Source organism: Panthera uncia (assembly GCF_023721935.1).
Source record: "Panthera uncia isolate 11264 chromosome A1 unlocalized genomic scaffold, Puncia_PCG_1.0 HiC_scaffold_16, whole genome shotgun sequence".
Taxonomy (NCBI): Eukaryota; Metazoa; Chordata; class Mammalia; order Carnivora; family Felidae; genus Panthera; species Panthera uncia.
The window spans coordinates 60,202,051-60,219,640 of record NW_026057576.1 but is presented as its reverse complement, the minus strand read 5'-3'; the positions used below and the strand labels follow the sequence as shown (position 1 = coordinate 60,219,640).

The 17,590-nt window shown below is 36.2% G+C and overlaps 2 long non-coding RNA genes across 3 annotated transcripts in view; one reads left to right on the top strand and one right to left on the bottom strand.

The window, feature by feature from the left end:
* LOC125933900 (uncharacterized) overlaps positions 1 to 17,590 on the bottom strand; it is a 31,177-nt gene that overhangs the window by 12,608 nt on the left and 979 nt on the right. For both annotated transcript variants that reach the window (XR_007461148.1, XR_007461147.1), the window contains exon 2: positions 5,940 to 6,064. This is a non-coding gene — a long non-coding RNA (uncharacterized LOC125933900). The remainder of the gene's footprint in view (positions 1 to 5,939; positions 6,065 to 17,590) is intronic.
* The window catches only part of LOC125933902 (uncharacterized), a 245,852-nt gene continuing 240,904 nt past the window's right edge, over positions 12,643 to 17,590 (top strand). Inside the window, exon 1 of the long non-coding RNA XR_007461150.1 lies at positions 12,643 to 13,312. This is a non-coding gene — a long non-coding RNA (uncharacterized LOC125933902). The remainder of the gene's footprint in view (positions 13,313 to 17,590) is intronic.

Sequence of the window (17,590 nt, the reverse complement as noted above, 5' to 3'; positions counted from 1 at the left end):
CTACAGAAAAGTTTAATCAATAAATGCTTGTGAATACTTATGGATATGCTGAAAAGTACTCATTAATTTCACATGACATTGTGGAATAATATATATTATAGCCCTTTGTCTTCAAAATTGGTAGACTATAACAACTTTAAACATGAAAGTTTTATAAATATAATATTGTTATCAGATTTGAAACTCTAATTTTATGCAGTATACACTACGATATTTACAGTGTTTATTTAAAAATTTTCTAATATACCATAATTCATGAATGTGTAGAAAATAGAGTCACAAAAATGAATAGATAAATAAAACACACAATGGCACTAAAGTGTTCTTTTTTAAAATTTTTTAATGTTTATTTAGTTTTTTTTTTTTTAATGTTTATTTATTTTTGAGACTGAGAGAGACAGAGCATGAATGGGGGAGGGGCAGAGAGAGAGGGAGACACAGAATCAGAAGCAGGCTCCAGGCTCTGAGCTATCAGCCCAGAGCCCGACGCGGGGCTTGAACTCACGGACCGTGAGATTGTGACCTGAGCTGAAGTCGGACGCTTAACCGACTGAACCACACAGGCGCCCCTGTTTATTTAGTTTTGAGAGAGAAAGAGAGAGACAGCATGAGTGGAGGAGGGGCAGAGAGAGAGGAAGACACAGAATCTGAAGCAGGCTCCAGGCCCTGAGCTGTTAGCACAGAGCCTGAAGCGAGGCTTGAACTCACGAACCATGAGATCACCATCTTAGCTGCAGTTGGATGCTTAACTGACTGAACCACCCAGGTGCCCCAAATTGTTCTTTATATTCTTTTCTAGAGCATCACCAGGGACACATCAAAATGAACCATGGTGTAGCTGCATTTCATTCTTACAAACATTTCAATGTAAGAATATTTTTTTCGTTTTTTTCTTAGTATTTTATTTATTTTTTATATTTTTTAAATGTTTGTTTATTTTTGAGAGAGGGAGAAAAAGAGAGCGAGCCAGGGAGGGACAGAGAGAATGGGAGACAGGATCCAAAGCGAGCTCTGGGCTGATAGCAGAAAGGCTGATGCAAGCCTCAAACTCATGAACCGTGAGATCATGACCTGAGCCAAAGTTGGATGCCTAACCAACTGAGCCACCCAGATGCCCCCCTAAGGCATATATTTCTATAGCTATAAAGCAAATAGCTATGTAATATGTTCATGGCATTTTATATATTTTCCTTCATGTAGTAATGGTAATCTGACAAAGTTATACCAAAAAATTTTGATAAATTTCATTAAGTTTCTAGAGGGTTTTTAATTGTTCATATACATGCAGGGCCCTCTATCAATATTAATACTCACTTAAATTTTTTTTTAACATTTTATTTTTGAGAGACAGAGAGCACAATCAGGGGAGGAGCAGAGAGAGAGGGAGACACAGAATCTGAAGCAGGCTCCAGACTGAGCTGTCAGCACAGAGTCCGATACAGGGCTCGAACTCACAAACCGTAAGATCATAACCTGAGCTAAGGTCGGATGTTCAACGGACTGAGACATCCTGGCGCCAATACTCACTTTTTAATAGAACAACAGTAGTAGATTTTGTAAAAACTTTACAGAAATAGTCCATTTTATCATTCATATATATACTTTTGTGTAAATCTATTTATGTTATCCCAAATTTGGATGATGTTCTACTAAAATTCCCTATATAATATGCAAGTATTCCAATTCTTTTAAACAAATTTTGTGATTCATTTAAATTTGTCAAAATATCAGCTAGGGCAAAGTATTTGATATAAGTGCAAAACCAAATATTATAAAAAGTAAAAACAATGATATATATTAATGAATATTTCCTGACCAATAGTGATAATAGAAACATCTGCCTCTGCTTCTATAGTATTATATCTATGTGTAACAAATTTGTGAGAATTATCTGCTTAGCTTCGGAAATTGTAGTACCTCATGGTTATCTTGGATCAATAATTAATGAGCTAAAGAGCAAGGCATGATAAAAGATTGTTTAAAAAATTAAATAAATAAATAGAAGGGAAAAACACTAATAATCCTCTGCATACTACTGTAGTTTCTATACCTTTTTCACCAAGAGGCACCAAAAAGCTGCTTACAAAAGCCGAAACTCAAACTATAATGGAGCATGTATTATTCATTCTGCTAACAAAGGTACAATCATTAGAATCATATACCATAAAAGACTGAAAAAGCAATCATAAACCACTTAAAAAATAATAAGCTTTGATTATTGTTGACATAAAAGTATAATGTGCATACAAAAGTGTGTTTCTGAAAGAGTTAAAAAAATTAAAGACATTAGTTAAAGGAAGATTATAGAAAAATTATGACCAATTATTACATCTGGATGGTGGGATCATGGATATTTTCATTTTTTCTTTTTTGTCACTGTGTTTTCTAGTATTTCTGTAGTGCCTGTGACAAAGCTGATTATGTAAAAAATAAAATTTGTTTTTGGTTTTGAGTTACCTACTTTCATTCAAAAAATGCTGAGTGTTGGTTAATTTTACACTACAGAAATCATGTTTCAGTACAGCCAAATGCCTTTAGCTAAGCATAATTTTAGGAGGCAAGTCTTAAGGAAACAAATGGATAAAACTAAATTGGTGAAGAAAAGAATTTCATACCTTTTGAAGGATATATGGGGACATAATTTGCATTGAAAATTAGTAAACCTTCCCCTGCTCCAATGAAAAGACAGTTTATTGGGGCACCTGGGTGGCTCAGTCAATTGAGCATTTGACTTTGGCTCAAGTCATAATCTCACGGTTCTGTGGGTTTGAGCCCCGTATCTGACTCTGCGCTAACAGCTCAGAGCTTGGAGCGTGCTTCAGATTCTGTGTCTCCTTCTCTCTGATCCTCTTCTGCTTGTGTTCTCTCTCTCTCTCTGTCTCAAAAATAATACATAAATAAACATTTAAAAAACAAAACAAAATAAAAGAGAATTTATCTCTTTTGTCTATAAGGCAGATAGATGATACCAACAAATTAAGTCTTAAGGCATTGTGGGTATTGAATTTAGCAAAATCAAAATTCAAATCCAATCTCTCAAATTAAGTTTGAGATCTCAAATCAGTCATTTCATCTCTCTGAAACTCAGATTATTCTTTATATAAAATGTATGCAATAGTAGTAATTATTTTAAAGACACCTTAGCTGTCTTGAGGATTAATTAAAATAATGTATGTATGTAAAACACCACTGTGGGTTATTTTTGGAAGACTTATTTCCCTCTCTGCCCCTCCCCCACTCATGATCTGTCCCTCTGCCTCAGAAATAAATAAACATTAAATGCAATTTATCTGTAAATAAATTCTAGTAAAACACAGTAGTTTTTACTGGAGTAGCCCTCTCATAGTTAACCAACTCCAAACATGATGCAACAGTTACTGTCTGGGTGTAAAGAGGTACCATACATAGGCAAGAACTGAAGGGCATTCAGCTCTTGGATGAAGGGTTGCTCAGACTGCAAGGTCACTGCAGGAGTGACATGATAACAGGAAGTACAAAAGAAATTGTTCTCGCCTGAACACATGGTTAAGGAAAACAATTTCCTTATAATGTACTTGCACTTTCCTCGTAAGTTTGAGATTGTTTCAAAGTAAAAATATAAAAAATGGAAATCTTGAACTAAATATAAAGACATAGTTTGAAAATTAACTGATGGATTCAGAATTATGTAAAACTAAGCACAAGAAAGCTAGTGTGTCTCTATTATTAATATGGCAAATTAGTTAAAAGTATTGTCAGTGATAGAGACATGTTAGTAGGTGATGCAAAGGAACAAGACTAATTTTCCTTAGTAAGGGAACTTTTGAAAGGTAGTTTTAGAAATGAATCACTACGCTTAGTGAATAAAATTGTGTGGTGTATAAATCTAGCCAGAGGCATCAAGCTAAAAGCTTGGCATCAAATTCCATCAGCTATAAAATCATCTTGTGGCAGTTAATATGGTAACAGTAAGGTCCTACTATAAATAAATAAATAAGCTCAGATATTATTATAGAACTCTCTTTCTCTCGGATATAATAGGGACATAGAGTAAGCATCCCTTTCTGACATGAATAACAATGCTATAAAACCAATTTTAACTTTAAAAATCTACACGGGAAGTTTTTAAAGGTAAATCCAAAAAGAACACTTTATCTGTTATGGTCCTATATACGCAGTAAAACAGTGAATGGAGTTTTCCTAAGTTAGGGTGAAGTGTAGAGTTCTTTTTATATTAGATAAAGAATGTATTTTAAAAACTTAGATTCTGATGGCAATGATTGAAATGATACAGTTGTTCTACTCATTCTTATTAGTGATCGTATGTTTAGAAATGGAATATACCATGGAGTGTGGCATTTTACTGTATATTATAAAACAAGCATTTTTAGATATATAGTATCTTCCTTTTTTCATATTCAAAATATATGCAAACCTGTATTCTTTTAAGTTCCATTCTTAAAATATCAAAAAGGAAAATGCTTCTAGACATTATGAAGAGGATCAAAAGAACCCAGAATCATTTTGAAAAATGTTCATTTTTTCAAAATGGTTTTTAGGAACCAGCAGCTCTAGTATTTTGAACTTGTCTCAGTCTCATTTTCATAGGAAGTGAGTACGAGGAAAAGACAAGGGGCATTTCAGGCAGAAAGTTCTCTTATTTTCTTACCACCAGTAGCAATTCACTCAAAGTTTTTTTCTATCAAAAGATGTATAAACCTATAAGCCTTGATTTTTGCTTCTTATTATGTGTGGTTCCATTCACTTTCATTCACTTTCCTCCCCAACTCTCCCACCCACCCCATCCCACCTCAAGATAACTGCTGAGCAAGTAGCTGTGTTATGTGCAGAAATGTTATCATATTTTATTACAGTGTGGAAAATATCAAGTCACAACCATAATTACAGGGTGAGCCCTGACCAGCTATATCATTAACTTCCCTATCCTGCTTTCTGCAAAACTTGAGTTGCTTTCAATTCTCAGTTACTACCGTACCATACCCAATCCTTGATAGGGAACTCATCTTCTCACAGTTGCATCAGTTTGTTATTTTAATGAAAAACTTTCAAGTAAGGACTAGACATTTCTGAAATGACAGTTTCTAGTAACCCAAGATCGTAGCTACATTAATTCTGTATGCTGCAAAACCAGGAAGTCCCTGAGCCTGACTGTTTCAATCTTTTGTCCCCGTCTCAAGTCATTCTTTATTTTCTTACAATTCTCATTGTGATAATCCAATTCCATTTCATAAGTCTGGCTTTCACCTCCATCAAGTGCTTTTTAATATCTCCGACATATTCCGTTATATATATCCATGTATTATGAGTAAATTGTATTCAATTCAGTTATGTTAATAAACTATAGAACAAACTGTAACTACTTATTTTTATAACACAAAAGATATATAGAGTATAAACAATTGAAAGAATTTGCCAAATATCACTGAAAAAAATTCCACAAATCTCTACCCTTGATAGTGTTCTTCACTAACATGACATCATAAGAGTATTCTGGGCTTGCTCCATAAAGGTGCCCTCTATGTAGTGCTGGATGAACTCCAGGTAGTTTAAATGCTGTTGTTGGCACAGTGTATAGATTTCTACGTCGTTACTTATTTTGACAGTGTGCTGACATGGAGTTGAGCCAAGGGACAAATCTTGAGCTGTACATGTGGCTCTGCCTGTGAGGGGCTGGGACGCTATTCCATTGTGTGTATACCTCACAAAAGAAAAAAAAAATGCAACAAAGACCATATATGTTGTGAGCTTTACTCGGGAATTTTTCACAACAGACTAGAAATTCTATTCTTTGTGAGTCTCCTATTTGAATGATGTGATGTCAAGTCTGACTTCAGTATATTTCCTGGTGTCATGTAGGTCTTGAATGACACAGTTTTTCCTTCCTCTCACTCTCCTCCTCTTCTGGTTAGCTTACCTTGACTGGGTTCTGGTGAGCTTACCTTGACTGCCAGCCCCACTTCAGCAGCATGCATATTAGATGCCATTTCTCAGTTGTTGAGCCAGAGAAATATTGATTTAAAATTATTTTGAAACATCTCATTTTTTGCTATGTAATCACAGTTTCCTAAAGAGTAACATGTCCAAAAAAAAAAAAAAAAAAGGAAAAATAAGTCACTTATAAAGTATTTTATGTAGTAAGGTCTATAATAGACACATTTAACTATCCAAAATTGTGATGAGCTTTAAGGTTAAATTTTTAAAAAGGACAAAATTCCAGACTAACAAGAAGGATTACTGGGTTCCTTATTGGCAATAAAGATTGGCTTGGCAAAAACCAAAAGATTAAAGTCATACTAACTGTGCATACCTAGGTGTAATTAATGTCAATTAGAGTATGCTAGGATTTGTACTATGAAAACATATAACTATGTGTTTCTAAAAGCATCATGCAAAGTGCCTTCATTTGATCTACTTTTAAAATAACTTCTTTTGATAATGTTTAATCTTATCAAAGTGATATGTTCATCCCTTCAAAATTGAATTCCACTTCAGAGTTTGATTTTAAAAAAAAAGTGACTGAAGTGACTACCATCTTCATAATCAAGAATTTCAGAAGACGTTTTATCTTTTTTACATAGGGGTACCAACTCTAGGTGCAATGACCTGAATTCTGAAATATCTTATTTTTAAAACCTACGTGTGGTAGCCTAAAAATCAGATCTGAGTTCTTGTCTAGTGATTGGTTTACAGACAATCAGAATGGGCTTAATGACCTTGGGCAAGTTATCATAACCAAAGGCAATCTAAATTCCCAGTATGGAGAGTTTGTATCAAATGAATTGTGACAAGTGACCTTCTTTTTCTTATCTACTCTGTCTGGGTTGACTTTACATATTTGGCTATCTTGATTGGGAGTATTAAATCTATGCAGTTGGCTGTGGAATAGGGTTCTTAACCTTGACACTTGGTATTTTGAGTCAAATAATTCTTTGTTTTAGGGACTATCCTGGAGATGGTAGGATGTTTGGCAGAATCCCTGGCCTCTTGTACCATATTTCAGTAGCAGTGAAAACCAAACTATAGCAAGCATAAATGGACCCAGATATTGTCAAATGCTCCCTGGAGGCAAAATCAGCCTTGGTTGAGAACCACTGCTGTTAGAAGGAAAGGAAGTATTGTCACATATAAATAGCTTAAATGTACTATTTTTTTTCGAATATATTTGTTCAATCTCTGATACTCCAATGCTGTATTAGTTGACATTGGAAAGAAAGTGTGATTTCCACTAATCATTATTTCATTTCAGATGTAATAAATCATGTGATTCTCTGATATTCAGAAGGAAATGTATATTTATTAATTACCAATATGTCCACACACTGGTTATCAGTTTCAAACTATTTTGCTTAAATGCTTTTACTGATTATTATTTAGTATTGAAGGAGATACTACAGAATAATTGAAAAATTTTTACAAAACTGCATGTGATAGGGTATGATAAAAATTAGGCCTGAGGGGCGCCTGGGTGGCCCAGCCGGTTAAGCGTCTGACTTCAGCTCAGGTCCGCGAGTTCGAGCCCCACGTCGGGCTCTGGGCTGATGGCTCAGAGCCTGGAGCTTGCTTCCGATTCTGTGTCTCCCTCTCTCTCTGCCCCTCCCCCGTTCATGCTGTGTCTCTCTCTGTCTCAAAAATAAATAAACGTTAAAAAAATTACAAAAAAAAAATTAGGCCTGAGCTCATCATTCAGTAGTAATCATAAGACTCAAATAGAAAAACATATATTTTTTAAAATTTTTCTTAAGTTTCAAAATTTCTTAAATTCCTTTCATTTACTGAATTGCATTTCTAGAGCTTAAAGGAAGTCAAACTGCATTTTGGGGAAGAATCACTTTTTTAAAACTTATTGTGTTTAGATATCAAGATATTGATTGTTGAACACTTATTTTTTAGGCAACATTGCTTCAGTTTTCACATTAATATATTTTTCTTAAATTTTATTAAAAAAACATTTTTAGTGTTTAATTTTGAGAGAGACAGAGCATGAGTGGGGAGAGGCAGCGAAAGGGAGACACAGAATCCAAAGCAGGCTCCAGGCTCTGAGCTGTCAGCACAGAGCCCGATGTGGGGCTCAAACTCAGGAACTGTGAGGTCATGACCTGAGCCGACCTTGAACACTTAACTGACTGAACCACCCCAGGCACCCCTCACGTTAATTTCTTAAAATAAGTTTATTCAGTGTAAATAACTTGTTAATAAAAATAACGTACATTCACTTTTCAGAAATAAGGTATGGAAAAATGTATGGAACTTTTTGCTTGTCTTCAAAGGATTACCATTAGCTTAAAATGTGACTTTTAACTTTCTGGCTGTTATGTTGATTCCATTAATGTAGGAACCCAATCTGGAAAATGAATTTGCTATATTACACTTAAAGGTGACCATTGAATACCAATTTATTGATTTACACTGAAAAAATAAGTGAATCAACGTATATGTTTGAAAAATAGCAAATTCAGGGTGGGAAGCATTATCTTCCTGGACTATGATGTAAAAAATGTAGTCTCATAGGGTGCAAGACAGCCTCTCTGCTTCTTACAAAATAAATCTGTTTTATAATTTTGGTGAATATACAGTCAGATTAAAGAGAATGAGACAGTTCTAGTAAATACCTATAAGCTGACCATCCATATATTCATTTATTATACAAAATTAACCAAGCATCTAAAATGTGGAAGCATCTGCCTAGTGTTGAGAATATATTGATGAGAAAAAGACTTTTTATGTATCCCCAAATGAATATTGGCTGATTAGGAAATTCTCTACCCATATACTGCTAATGATTAGGGTAAATTCTAAACATATTAAAAATTAACAACACTAAATTATGACAATACAAAACATTACATATTTTTAACTTCTGATCTTGAAATAATTATGGATTCACAGGAAGTTGCAAAGACAATACAGACAGGTCCTGTGTACCATTAACTCAGTTTTCCCTCATATAACTGAAATTGACGAAGATTCTCCTAGACCCAACTCTTGCCAGGCTCCTCTGAGCCCTCTTTTGGAGTAGGCCTCCACCTTGTTCAAGTCAAGACTTGAACAAATACTAGCATAGTTTCTAACAGGTAAAGGCCCCATCCCTAGGAGGATGTTAGCCTCCTTTCAAAGGCCTTCCTGGGAAAACTCAAGGCTGCCAAAAGGCACTATTTCTTCCAGCCAATACTTGAAGATCAGCCTTTGTCTTCTAGTCTCCTAGTCTCCTTAGTGGGGGTGGGAGGAAGACCCTAACTTTATTTAATAAGTGCCCACTCAGCAAACCCAGATGAGTTTCAGATAGACCACCCCCTCAGCTTTTTGTAATTTTTTACTTTCCTAACTCTACTGAGCCCCTGCTTATCTCCTTCACTAATCTCTCACTCTTCCTTTTAAACACCTAGTCACCTCTGAAGAAACTGAAGTCCAGGTCAGTTCATGTTGTACTCTTTTGCCTATTGTGATAGTACATACTAATTAAAACCTGTCCTTACCATTTTAACTAATGTCAGACTGTATCTTTGACATAGTCAATATCAAAACCAGGATAATGACATTGGTACAATCCGTAGACCTTATTCATATTTTACCAGTTTTATTGGCACTTGTGTGTGTGTGTGTGTGTGGTTTTATGCAATGTAATCACATGCAGAGCCACATAACCACTGCCACAAATGATACCTAACTGTTCCATCACCATCAATTGCCTCTTGCTACCCCGTTACAGTTAAACCTTTTTTCCCGCAACTTCTTCCAACACCATTCCTATAGTTTTGCCATTTAAAGAATGTAGATAAACATCATCATGCTGTATATATTCTTTTGAGATAGGCTTTTTTCTTTCAGCATAATTCCCTTGAGATTAATCAAATTGTTGCGTGTACAAATAGTTTGTTACTGTCCATTTTAAAGCAGTGTTCCATAAAATGGACCCATCACAGTCTGTTTAGCCATTAACCTGTTGAAGAACATTTGGGGTGTTTTCAGTTTGAGGCTACCACAAATAAAATATCACATGCCTGTTTTTGTATAAACATAAATTTCCTTTTCTCTGGGATAAATGGCTAGTAGTGAGATTGCTGAGTCACATGGTAAGGGTATTTTTAGTTTTAATTGTTGTTGTTCTTTCCTAAGAAACTGAAAAAAATTTTTTTTCAGAGTGGTTGTATCTTTTTACATTCTCACTACCAATTGATGAGAAATAATTTCTCTGTATCCATGCCGGCATTTGGTGACATATGGCATTTTATGATGGAGTAATTAGCCTCATTCTGGTGAGACAGTTCACATTAACAGTACATTTATAAGATATTATTAGAGTTTATATTTATATAAATGATAAATTTAAAATACGGCAAATTTGCAAATAAAATATACTGTAAAGTGAAATAGAAGAATGTGTTATTCTTCAGATTATAATGTGTTGCTGCATATGCTTTTAATGTAATTGACAGTACACGGACACAATTTGCAGAATTGCATTAGAACAAATAACACTGCTGTTATTTGGAAAGTTTAAAATAAAATAGTCTCAAAAATTGAAGAATACCAAGCTACGGTAAATTACAAATTTGGCTAGGGGGGCTGTCATGCTGTCTAAACAACATAAAATGCAGTAAGCATTTGACAATTATTCATCTTTGACAATTTAAAAATTCTTTAACTAATAGTCAAAGTGGATTAAGCAGTCTACGGTGTGGTTTCCCCCAGTGATATTTTTCTCTACTACTCTGACTTTTAGAACCATTCAAGTCCCGCTGTCGCTTACATGCTTAATTCAATTCAACATTTTGTGTTTAGTTACTATGAAATGCTGGAGTATAACTGTATATCGCCCTATGTTTTTTCATTAATTTTTATGTGGAAGAAAATTAGTATGTTTGCATAATATACATTTGCATATTTACATGATAGCATATGTATGTTTGTGTAAACCTATACCTATATGTATAATACACACACTTCCATATGCATACAGATATGTGTACATTTTTCCCCAATAAAAATAGCCAGGATGTATCTGGCATTTTGTATTTTTCAGGTATTGTTAAACAGTTTAATAGGTATACTATCTCCTTAATTATCAAACCATCATATAATATATTTTAAAGTGAAGATTCAGAGTTGTTAAGTTTGAATTGAGAAGTCACATAATTACATTATTATCCACTACACCATTTTTTATTAACTTGAACAGGAAGAGGGAAAAAACAAATTAGAATAAATTAGTCACTAAATTAAAAGTGATGTTGAGCTGAATTGCAGCTCTGATAGATGGATTGGCAACTCCCCCCACACCCACCTTACCCCTCAAATTCACACACACACTGAATGATTTTCTTTTAGAATCTAAAAGACTGTTTTATGCACTTGAAAGTGTTCACACTTCTGGTTTTTATATTTTCCTTATTGTTATAGATATTAGTTATTTATAAAATTCAATGATAAAAACGTACTGCCAAAAATTCCTGCTTTGAAGATTTCTGAATTTATATGCATAAATCCACACTGGTTGTACATTCTCCAATTCTTTATTTTTCAGTGAATCTATCTTAAAGCTTCAGTTTCTCCATATTTGACTCTCCTGACTCTACTAATTACAAATTACACATTTACATTTAGTCACCTGTGTGAAAGACTAGTAGGCATTTTGCTTCTTCTGTAATGGTGTCTAATCAGTTGTTATTTTCAGTGATTCTTTTTGTACTATTGACACAAATAAATTGGCATATTATATGGGGAAAATAGTTTATCTAGAAAATCATACCCTAAAAAGAGATCTCTGGTTTTCATTTTAAAAAGAGGGGGTTAAGAAGTGTCACAGTTTACATCAAATAGATGTTTTAAAGCTCATTAATTTTTTCTTCAACATTGTGGGAAGCCAATGCAACTAATGCAGTAGCAATGAATTTTAATGCTCAAAAGGAAGATATCAAAAAACATATTGACTACAGTTAATACTGTATTGTATACTTGACATTTATCGAGAGTTTATGTTAAGTGCTCTCACTACACACACACACACACACACACACACACACTGAACTTTGTGAAGTGACAGACATGTTAATTAGGTTGATTGTGGTAATCAGTTCACAATGGATACAAATATGAAAACATCACATTGTACACCTTAAACATATACAATTTTTATTTGTTGAGTATACCCTCAGTAAAGCAGGGGAAAAGCCCCGTATTGTATGACAAGCCTCTACAGTGACTTCCTAGGGTCCTGGTGTTGGCTCCCTTGTGTAAGCCCTTCTCCTTGACTACTCTTAAGTCCCACCCTGAGAATACAGTTTGCCTTCTTGGGCGATAATTTTCCCGTGTGTTGTTACGTTGCCTTGATTTGGTGGTTTGCATTTACACCAGCCAAGTTTTCATCTTTTTTTTTTTTTTTTTTTTTCACTTTACCTAAGGTTTTTGTATGCAATTCTCAATCCTTTAAGAGATAACAACAAATTTTGGGTTTCTGTCCAGTGGCAACAGTGGGCCCCACGACCCGTCACTGTGCGAGGGCATCTGAAGCCCTGAGGCGGGAAACCCAGGTGGACGAGGGGCGGGGCGGGAGCACAAGGAGGGCTGCGGGCGTTGCCGCGGAAGCACAAGCACCAGCATGTCCTCCGCCCAGCAGGAGGCCGCATCTCAGTGTCTCAGGCCTATGCTCCACCATCCGCCTACCCTCCCACTCGTCTCGGTGGTGGCTCAGCTCCACCTCAGAGCCGAGCTCTTCCTGCCGCGGGTCAGGCGGTGTCTGTGGTGGTGGTTGCTGAGCAGTCTTAAGGGTGAGGCCCGAGGTGGCCGCCAGCAGGGCGACGCCGGGAAGAGCAGAACCTATTGGCCCCGCGTGGGTTTAGGCCCAGAAGGCTGACCCGGCCCGTGCCCCGAAGGAGCAGCTTACCGTTCTCAGTGAGGACCCGAGCCAGCAACAGCAAGGACTGAGGCAGTTCATCAAGGCTGCGAGGCTCTCTTCTCCGCAAGAGGACAAACCGAAGAGATGCAGGCCACGCCCATGATGTGTGATGTCATGGGAGCCTCCATCTTGCTGGCGGACCGCTCCGGGGTTCTTTGCTGGCTTAGTGAAGCAGGTGGCCACATTGAGAAAGACCGTGTGCCCAGGAACTGGGGGCAGCCTTGAGGAGCTGCAGGTGGCCTCCAGGAGCAGAGAGTGACCTCCAGTCAGTAACCAGCAAGAAGCTGGGGCCCTCAGTCCGCCAACTGCGTGCAAATAATTCTGCCAACAGTCTCTGTCCATGAGCCTAGGAGTGGACTCATCCATTCAAACCACAGTTGGGGGACACCTTGATGTTGAGACCCTAAGCAGAGGACACAGGTAAGCCATGCCCAGACGACTGACGCGCAGAAATGGTAAGAAAATACATATCTTCTGTTGTAAGTTGCAAATAGACTTTGGTGATTTTGATGCAACGATTGAAAACGAATATATATATTCTCTGTCCCTGTCTCTCTCTCAAAAATAAATATACATTCAAAAAAAACAACTTACAAAAAGGGAGGGGGGGGCCTCCTGGTGGCTCAGTCGTTTGAGTCTGGACTTGGGCTCAGGTCATGATCTCCTGGTCTGTGAGTTCTAGCCCCACATCAGGCTCTGTGCTGACAGCCCAGAGCCTGGAGTCGGGTTCAGATTCTCTCTCTCTCTCCCTCTCTCTCTCTCTCTGCACCTGCCCTGCTCACGCTCTGTTTCTCTCTCTCTCAAATAAACACTAAAAAATAAAAACAAAACAAAACTAATATATATGACTTTAGGCTCGAAATGAAAAAGATAACTTTCTAAAATATTTTGTAGTTTATATTCTCAGTAACAGGTTTCAGTGAAGGAAAAGAGGCTTTTTAAAAAAGGTAATCAACTGCTTAGTTTCTATTAAATTCTCAAATAGAAGAATCATGGAAAATAAACCTGGAAGAGATGACACATCTTGAGCCCCACAAGGAGAATAAACTGGAAGCAGATTTTAATAGCTAACTGAAAAATAATGGTTATTTATCCTGGTGAGGAGTTCATTTCAGAGGCAAGAGAAATTTCTACATTTCAAGGCAAATTACAAGAGCTATTAGGTAACCTGTTAGGAATTTTAATGGGGGTTATCAGTTCAAATGCCCATTGTGACCACAAGGTAATATAAATAAGTGAGGTGTGGCAAGAATAAATGCTTATGCAATCATCATGTAAATGGATGCTGCTGCTAACTAGGGGTATGTGCCCTACTGAAAAAGATAGCTTTCTGCACTGTCCATGGCCAGCAGTTGCCATGTGGGATTGAGTCTGTTCTTAGCTGAGCTTTTCATCTTTGTAGGAGATTGTGGAAGTAGGTGTTTGTAAATATCAAGTAAAAGATATAATTTTAAAACATATTTAAAAATATGTATCTGGAGGGCAGTTTTTTGTGGCTTCTGGTTTACCACAACATTGCTTTGTAGAATGGAACACCAGGGAATAGCCAAAGGAAAGTGGGTCAAAGAAAATCTTCAACTAGGAAAGGAATGAATCATTTTCCTTATGCTGAAAATACTGGATCAAAGATATGTTTGGAGAAATGCTACACCAAGATGACAAAATCACCAAACATGGAGGGATGATGTCGGATCAACAATTTTGCAATAGCTGAGGCACCTGGGTGACTCAGTTGGTCAGTTAGGCATCCGACTCTTGATTTTGGCTCAGGTCATGATCTCCTAGTTGTGAAATAAAGTCTTGCCTCTGACTCTGCACCGAGCGTGGTGCCTGCTTAAGATTTTTTCTCACCCTCTGCCCTCTCCCCTGCTTGTGCACTCTCTCTCTCTCAAATAATAAATAAATAAATAAATAAATAAATAAACGACTTATTTTTTATTTTTTGCGGTAGAACTCAGAAAAGGATAGGCTGCCATTCACCCATTTGGGAAGGACGGGGGAAAATAAAAAAAGATAAGAAGGAATTAGTGCTTATATCAACTGCATTAGTGCATTACTGCTTGTTTAATTATTTAATCATCTACTTATGTATGCTACCTGCTTTGTCCTATAGTATACTATTAAAGATGAAAAATATTAAATCAGCGTATTTATAGTCAACTGTTACTAACTCTGTGGCCTTAGAATTTACTGGTATGCACATAAAATTGGCCTTAAGATAGAATAACATCTATTAACTTGAAACCAATGAAATAACTGCACATATAAAGGGAGGGATTATAAACAATATCAGCAGAGAGAGAAATACTGGACAAATGTGGGCGGAGCATGGTGTGAAGTGGAATCATCTAGGGATACTCTCCCTGGCAAATTGCTATGAAATTTTGATATCCACGTTCTTCCTTCCAGAGTATATTGCCACCATCTCTGCAAACATTTTTGCTGCCCTTAATTTATTACTATGTGAGAGTCATTTTGAATATATCAAACAGAATGTAATACAGGTGTAGGACTTTTGACTTTGATCACCATGCAGATTTGATTATAAGCATCTGGGTACAGCACTGTAATGTCTTGGAAACAATTTGTTGTCATATGTGACCAGATTGTGCACTAATTTGAGTGTGGATGATATGTAAAGTTTGCCTCTATTTGTTGGGTCTCATTACTAGCCGCTATTTTAAGACTTTGATGTTGCTTCTAAGAATCACCTCTGTAAAATTAGGTTTGCATTTAAGCCAGCTGGAATTATTCAGGAATAGATTTCAGACAAGCAAAGAACAGCTGGAATACTGTTCTTCCTACATGGGGTGCCAGGGAAGATGGTTGGGTGTCATACAAGTATAGGAGGTGTTCAATGGCAGATGCCTGTTTTTTAAAAATAATACGATGTAGCAGAATAATGTTGATATATTACGCCTGAACTTTTCTTTTCCTTCAAAAATAGAGTGTTCTAATGATATCTGTCTAATAATAGCCTGAGTTTTTAAGATTTTAATTGAAGAATAAAATACATTAAAAGTTATGGAAGTCGTACGTGGGGAGTTTATTCTTCCAAAGTAAACATGTCCATATATGTAATCAACACAGTGATCAAGAACCCGAGGACATCAGTGGCAAAACTCAGGGCATTTCCAGTTATCCACACTCATCTCCAAAGATAATCACTATCCTAATTTCTAGCATCGTGGGTTAGCTTTTACCAGTTTTAAAACTTCTATAATTGAAATTTTACAATTTTTACTTTTTTGTCTGGCTTCTTTCTGGCAATATTATGTGTGTGTTATTTAATCACATTACTGCATGTAACATGTTTTGTTTTCTTTTTTTGCCTTTATGTTATTATATAATATTGCATTGTGTCCTCATCCCAAAATATATGTGCTCTACTATTGCAGGAGAGTTGTTCATATCCGTTTTGGGGTGATAACAAATAATGCTTCAATAAATATACATATATATCATTTTGTCATATTTTTATTCATTTGTGATTGAAATGTGCCAGGGAGTAGAAGTGCTGGTTCTGGAAGGTACATAATCATCTAATTTATAAGATACTGCTGTGAAAAGGAGTAAAGGAAACTTGATTTAAAATAGAGTCAAGAAGCCATGAAGGGAGAGGTCTTATGCAGGTACCATTTGTTTCAACTCACGTGACCAGTAGGAAGAAGGAAGATTTCTACATGCCTCAGTAACAGCAAACTGCCCACCACTGACAGCCAGTGAGAAACTGCCATAAACTCAAACTCTCATTCTCTTCCAATGAAATGTTCAAAATAACCCTCTGTATTCCTCCTAGAACCTAATAAAATCTAGCGTCCTCTTTGTCTCTTTGGACTTGCCTGTGGTTTGCCATAGTTTGCTTGTCCTGAATTGCAATTCCTCTGCTATTCTTGAATAAACTCATCTTTGCTTAATTAGCAAATTACCATTTGTTTTATTTAAGATTGACATTGCTAAATAGTTTTTCATAATGATTGGATACATATAGAATCCTACCAGGTTCGGCATAAATATTACCACCATATCCACAATTTGTTATTTGTTAGGTTTCTGAATTTTATTAATTTCTGTTGGCATGTTTACCATTGGGATTTAAATTGGATTTTTCTGATGGCTCACAAGTTTGAGTAACTTTTTCATGTCTCAAGGATATTTTACATATTCTTTTTTCTCAAGTGCCAATTTTCCATCAGCTTCATTGTTGATGCTATAGCTTCTTGGATTTCAAAATATTTAGATTTCCATATGAACTTTAATTTTTTTTATATTTATTTATTTTTGAGAGACAGAGAGAGACAGAGTGTGAGCAGGGGAGGGGCAGAGAGAGAGAGAGAAAGACACAGAATCTGAAGAGGCTCTAGGCTCTGAGTTGTCAGCACAGAGCCCGATGCAGAGCTGGAACTCACAAGCCATGAAATCGTGACCTGAGCTGAAGTCGGACGCTTAACCGACTGAGCCACCCAGGCGCCCCATATGAACTGTAGAATGTACTTTGCCATATTCCAAAAGAAAACAAAACAAAATTCTGTGATTTTGAGAATGCCTTCAATCTATAGAGAAATTTTGGGAGAATTGACACCTATAAACATTCAGTATTCCAATTCATGAACATGTATAGTGAAAGCATTTATGCTTCATTCATTTTCTGTATTTTGTAGTTTTCTAAGTGGAATGTTTGAACAATGTTCATTAGGT